Source organism: Gossypium hirsutum, chromosome D13, assembly GCF_007990345.1.
Source record: "Gossypium hirsutum isolate 1008001.06 chromosome D13, Gossypium_hirsutum_v2.1, whole genome shotgun sequence".
In the NCBI taxonomy this organism is placed as follows: domain Eukaryota; kingdom Viridiplantae; phylum Streptophyta; class Magnoliopsida; order Malvales; family Malvaceae; genus Gossypium; species Gossypium hirsutum.
In genome coordinates this window covers 42,491,346-42,497,501 of record NC_053449.1, presented here as the reverse complement: position 1 = coordinate 42,497,501, position 6,156 = coordinate 42,491,346, and the positions used below count along the sequence as shown (strand labels likewise).

The 6,156-nt window shown below is 35.0% G+C and overlaps 1 non-coding gene across 1 annotated transcript; it reads left to right on the top strand.

Moving 5' to 3' along the window:
• The first annotated feature begins 776 nt into the window (after positions 1-776).
• On the top strand, positions 777-883 carry LOC121225981 (small nucleolar RNA R71). The gene has a single exon (XR_005923881.1). It is a non-coding gene; the product is annotated as a small nucleolar RNA R71 (small nucleolar RNA).
• Positions 884-6,156: the final 5,273 nt, after the last annotated feature.

Here is a 6,156-nt window from a genome sequence, read left to right as displayed (position 1 = left end):
TCAGTTTAGGTTCAACTAAACCTTCCACGTCTCAAACAGTAATTGCATGAAGCTGCTCCCTTAGGTTAGTTTCCGTATTGCTAGGCAAGCTACCTTGTGGTCTTTTTGAAACTAATTTAGCAAGCTGTCCTATTTTATTTTCAAGTCCTTGATTTGATTCTTGTTGTTTCTTCAGTATTGCCTCAGTGTTTTGAAAACGAGTTTCTGACACCGAGATAAATTTTGCCAACATCTCTTCAAGGTTTGACTTCTTCTCTTGCTAATAAGGTTGTTGAAAGCCCGGAGGGGGTTGTGTTCTCTGATTTCCTTGACCAACCCAAGAAAAATTGGGATGGTTCCTCCAATCTACATTATAGTTATTACTATAAAGGTTATTTTGCGGTCTAGAATTATTACCCATATAATTTACTTGCTCACTCTCTATGCTAGGACTGAAGGGAAAACATTCTGAATTAATCATTCCACCTCTATTTGTATCGCATTGCATCACCGGATTCGCTTACGTAGAAAAATATAAACCATCAATTTTCTTATTTAGTGCTTTTACTTGGTTTGATAACATGATAACGATATTTAAATTAAAAACATAGACTCCTTTCATCGGCTTCGTCCTCATGACTTGATACTGATAATGATTCAGTGTCATCTTCTCTATAAACTTATAGGTTGCCTCAGGTGTTTTATTATTCAGTATTCCACCAGTTGTTGCATCAATTAATTGCTTATTCGAAGGATTCAAACCATTGTAGAAGTTTTGAACTTGCAACCATAGAGGTAACCCATAATGAAGGCACCTTCTTAATAGATCCTTGTATCTCTCTCATGCATCATATAATGTCACTAAATTAATCTGGGCAAAGGATGAAATGTCATTCCTCAACTTAGTTATTTTAGCTGGTGGGAAGTACTTCAAGAGAAACTTCTCTATCATCTGAGCCCATGTAGTGATAGAACCACGTGGTAAAGAATTTAATCTCTGTTTTGCCTTGTTCCTTAACAAGAATGGGAACAATCTTAAGCGAATGGTGTCATCAGTGGCGCCATTAATCTTGAATAGTGTTGGGGTTTTCATCTTGTAGACCATCAAACTAAACATACTGTTGTCCTATCTGAATAGTGTTTGGCTTCAGCTCAAAATTGTTTGCAGCAATGGTAGGTCTTACAATACTCGATTCAGCCCCAATCAGAGTGGTCTTGGCATAATCATACATAGTATGAGGAACAGGATCTACAAGAGGTAGCTGAATATTCTGATTATCACTCATCTCCTCAATAATATTGTTGACCTCTTGTTCGTCTACTATATTTCGTTGACTCTACCTTGCTTCTCTAACCTCTGTACGATTTTTGTGAGCAATACTTTCAATCTCACTATCAAAAAGCAATGGTCTCGGAAGGTTTCCTCTAGTCATAAACCAAAAGAACCTGCCAGAAGCAAACAAAAGAAAAATTAAAATGTAAAAATTAAATTAAAAATATAAAAATAAAATAAAATACGAATACGAATGGCTAAATTAATAGAAATAAAATTTTCCTAATATTTCAGTCCCTGACAATGGCGCCAAAACTTGATGTATCCCAAGACTAACTAAAAATACGACAAAGGCAAATGCACCTATCGATAAATAGTATAGCTACGATAAGTATAGATATCGTATGCACGAGGACTAAAAGTACAAGTAATTACCATTTTCCTATTATTTAACCGACAATTTGGAGTGATTGATTTAAACTAAGATTACTAAATTAATATAACTAAAGAACTCAACGGAGAATAAATCAGGAAAATAATTGAATAATAACCAATAAGAGAAATAATAACCAGGAAAGATTCCACCTAGACTTTATCTATCATTATGAATCTGAATTAAACAAATTATTCACTTGGTATCTTGATCTGTAGAAATCCCTAAATTATGTTAATATCTCTTTCAAGAGTAAGAGTAACTAACTATAGGTTGATTAATTGAAACTTCTTTCTGATTAAAACCCCTATTAGATTTGACTCTAATTTGGTAGATTTATGTCGTCCTATTTCTAGGCTTTTATGTAACTCCACTCAATTATGCTAGATCTACTCTTAAACAGAGACTTTTCCTCCTCTAATTTAAACACATAAAACATGAATTAATATCCCCAAAATATTAAAACAAGAGATAAACACACATAACTAAGAACAAGAATCAAGTATTTATCGCGTAAAATAGAAATCAAATAATAGAATTCATCATAGGGTTCATATTCCCGGGTATCTAGGGAGTTAGTTCATAATTGTGAATAAAAAACAACTTAAAGACAGAATAACCACAGGAAATAAAAGAACTCATAAAAACTCCAAAAGAAATTAAAAGAAGGCCTTTATTTTTATGGAAATCTACTTTAGAGTTGGCTCTAATGGTGTTCTTCAAGTTGTTTTCTTCAATATTCTCTGATGCTCCCCTCTTCTCTTCTTCCATTTGGTATTTATAGACTTTAGAATGCCCAGAAAGCCTAAAAATTGTGTTTTTCTGCGTGTTTGGGATGCGAGTTGCGAAATCGACATGGTCTCTCACATGGTCGTGTGTCAAGCCCGTGTAGGAAGGCCTAGCCTGCGTGGCTCCTTAAATTTGGTCTACTTGTCTGACTTTCGCTCCTTTGGCTCCCAAATGCTCTCCTAAGTATAGAAACATGATTTTAAAGGATTAGGAGCATAAAATTCACCAAATTGCATAAATAATCATCCAAAAATGCATTAAGAATGAGATTAAAATATGTTACTTTTATCACTTATCAATCGTTTAAACGTAGGCTCCAGTCCTTCCGATTTGGATTCATGGTCTTCTCCAGAATTGACTTTATTTCACGGTTCAGAATTTTCACTTGACCATTTTTCTGTGGGTGATAAGCCATGGCCACACGTTGTGTTACCCCATACTTTTTCAGTAGTGTATCAATTACCTTGTTGCAAAAATGAGTTCCTCAATTGTTGATTAATGCTCTTAGTGTGCCAAACCTAGAAAAGATAGAGCTTATTAGAAAATCCACTACAGTTTTATCATCAGTGCAACGAGTAGCTTTAGCTTCTACCCATTTAGACACATAATCTACAATGAGAATAATGTAAACATTATTAATGGTGAAACAAACGGTCCCATGAAATTGATGTCCCATACATTGAAAATTGTGCACACATGTATAGGAGTTAGGGGAATCTCATTGTTTCGGCTTAAATTACCCACTTTTTGTTATCTCTCACAATTCTTACAAAATAAGTAGCATCATGAAAGATGTGTGGCCAAAACAATCCATATTTAAATACCTCAGTCTTAGTGACACATCATCGTACCTGATTGGAATAGTGTTTCCAAAGGTATGGGTTGTCCCAAATATAATATCTTGAGTCTCTCCTGTAGCGAGATAATTTACCTTATCTACAAATCATGGGTAAACTGTCTGGGCTGACAGAAGATTTTAATCTAGGAAGTCATCTTTAAGAGGAGCATCGTCTTTTGGAAGGGATATTTGGCTCAAATGATCAACACCAAGTTCTCGCACCCTTTCTTGTCTTTAATCTCGAGATTGAACTCTTGTAACAGTAGAATCTATCGAATTAGCCTAGGTTTCGCCTCCCTTTTCCCGATCAAATATTTCAACGCTACATGGTCAAAAAAAAACAATAACTTTAATGCCTAATAAATATGGTCTAAATTTTTCCAAAGTAAAGACAATGGCTAATAATTCTTTTTCAGTAGTCGAGTAATTGCTTTGGGCAACATCTAATGTTTTAGAGGTGTAAGATATGACGTGGGGTTCCTTCCTAATTCTTTGCCTAAGGTCAGTTCCTACACTTTGGTTGTTTGTATCTGACATAAGCTCGAAAGGATAATCCAAATTTGGTAGTTGTACTATAGGAGCTAAAACAAGCTTTTTCTTGAGAGTGTCGAATGCGTCTTTGCATGATTGATCAAATTCAAACACTTTATCTTTCTACAAGAGATTGCAGAACAGTCGCGAAATCTTCGAAAATTCTTTTATAAGACGCCTGTAAAAACCTGCATGACCAAGAAAAGAGTAAATTTGCCTCACAGTCGTGGGGTATGGAAGTGAGTTGATAACATCAGTTTTGGCCTTATTAACCGCAATCCCTTCAGCGCAAACAATATGTCTTAAAATCAATCCTTTATTTACCATAAAATAGCACTTTTCATAATTTAGAATTAGATTAAATTCTAGCCATCTTTCCAAAATTTTAATAAGGTTTACACACATTTATTGAAAGAATTACCATATATTGTGAAATCGTCCATAAATACCTCAATTATTTTCTCGACATAATCAAAAAATATACTTACCATAAAACTCTAGAATGTGGCTAGCGCATTGCAAAGTCCAAGCGGCATCCTTCTATAGGCAAACGTGCCAAAATGAAATGTAAACATTGTTTTTTCTTGGTCCTCCATTGCCACTAGAATTTGCAGAAAACCTGAATAACCATCATGACAGCCGTAGTGAGTTTTTCCCACTAAACGTTCTAACATTTGATCAATAAAAGGAAATAGAAAGTGGTCTTTTCGAGTTAAAGAGTTCAACTTCCTGTAATCTATACAGACTCTCCACTTGTTTTGAACTTGAGTGGGAACTAAATCACCTGCTGCATTTTTTATTATGGTCCTACCTGTTTTCTTAGGCACCACATGAATTGGACTAACCCAGTTACTGTTGGAAATTGGATATATCATCCTAGCGTCTAGTAACTTTTGAACTTCCTTTTTCACAACCTCCATCATTGGTGGATTAAGGCATCTTTGAGCCTCTCTCTTTGGGCTCTTATTTTCTTTTATTGGAATTATGTTTATACAAGTTAAGGGACTTAACCCTTTTATGTCGGTGATCGTCCACCTGATTGCTCCTTTATAGTCTCTGAAGACTCGAATTAAATTCTCCTCTTCTAGTCTCAAATTTTTACTGAAAAATATCACCAGTAAAGTGTTCCCATTTCCCAAGTATGTAACAATCCTAACCCGTATCCATCGCCAAGACAGGGTTACGGAGCATTACCGAATATATAGATCAGGTAGACAAAAATTTCAAACATTTCATAACATATAGCATTCATGTTAGAAACCAATCATAATCATGCATATTGTTCCTAATACGAGCCCTCGAGGCCCAAAATACATCTTATAAACAAAACGAGACTAAATTGGGACACACAGTCGTGTCCATGCCCGTGTAACTCACTAACTTGTGCCACACGGCCAAGCCATGCGCCCGTGTGCTAGGCCATGTGAGCATACTGACTTGTGCTCTTAAAAGATATAGGGGACACACGGTCGTGTCACTTGGCCGTGTGTCACACACTGCTGAGACACACCCCCATGTGGACAAAAATAAGTCATTTTACAAGCCACATTTCTCACACAATTTGGCATCCACCTACACTCAATATTTTGCATATACACAAGTCATAAATAGGCATCCAAAACAAGCCAAAATCAAGCATTAAACATGTAAAATCATTACATACAACCAATATGCCCTTAGGCACCTCAAATGAAAACTTATAACATGTAAATCTAAACATTCAATATATCCAATTGTTTAACTAACTCGTATGCATATTTGTACCAAAACTTACCATGTAGATCATTAATCAAAACATACCATTTGGTACCATTTATGTACTTGATCTCTAGCATCAAATGGTCATATAAATCACTTATAACTTGTGCACTAAAACACCAATACAAACCATTCAAAAACTAACATCTTTATACATATGTGCTTTCCACAACAAGCATTAAATCACTCCAAATTATAATACATATTCATATGCATATTCAACTACCATTTAATTTTCATCCATCAAACAAAAATCAATTCACTTGTTAACCATACCAAACCACACATCAAACATGATAAGGCCATTTGTATATACATAGCAAAATATACCAAAACACAAGTCAATTCAAATGGCTAAAAACATAACAAAACATCTAAGCTATCATTAGCTAAAATAACCTATACATGCCATTATAACCAAAATTAGATAACCAAAAGAGCCGATGGATAGTGTGATATAGCTCCGACAAGCTTCCAACCCGAACGAGCTTCTGAACCACTATAAAACACGAAAAATAACACAGAGTAAGCATTTAAACTTAGTAAGTTCGTATA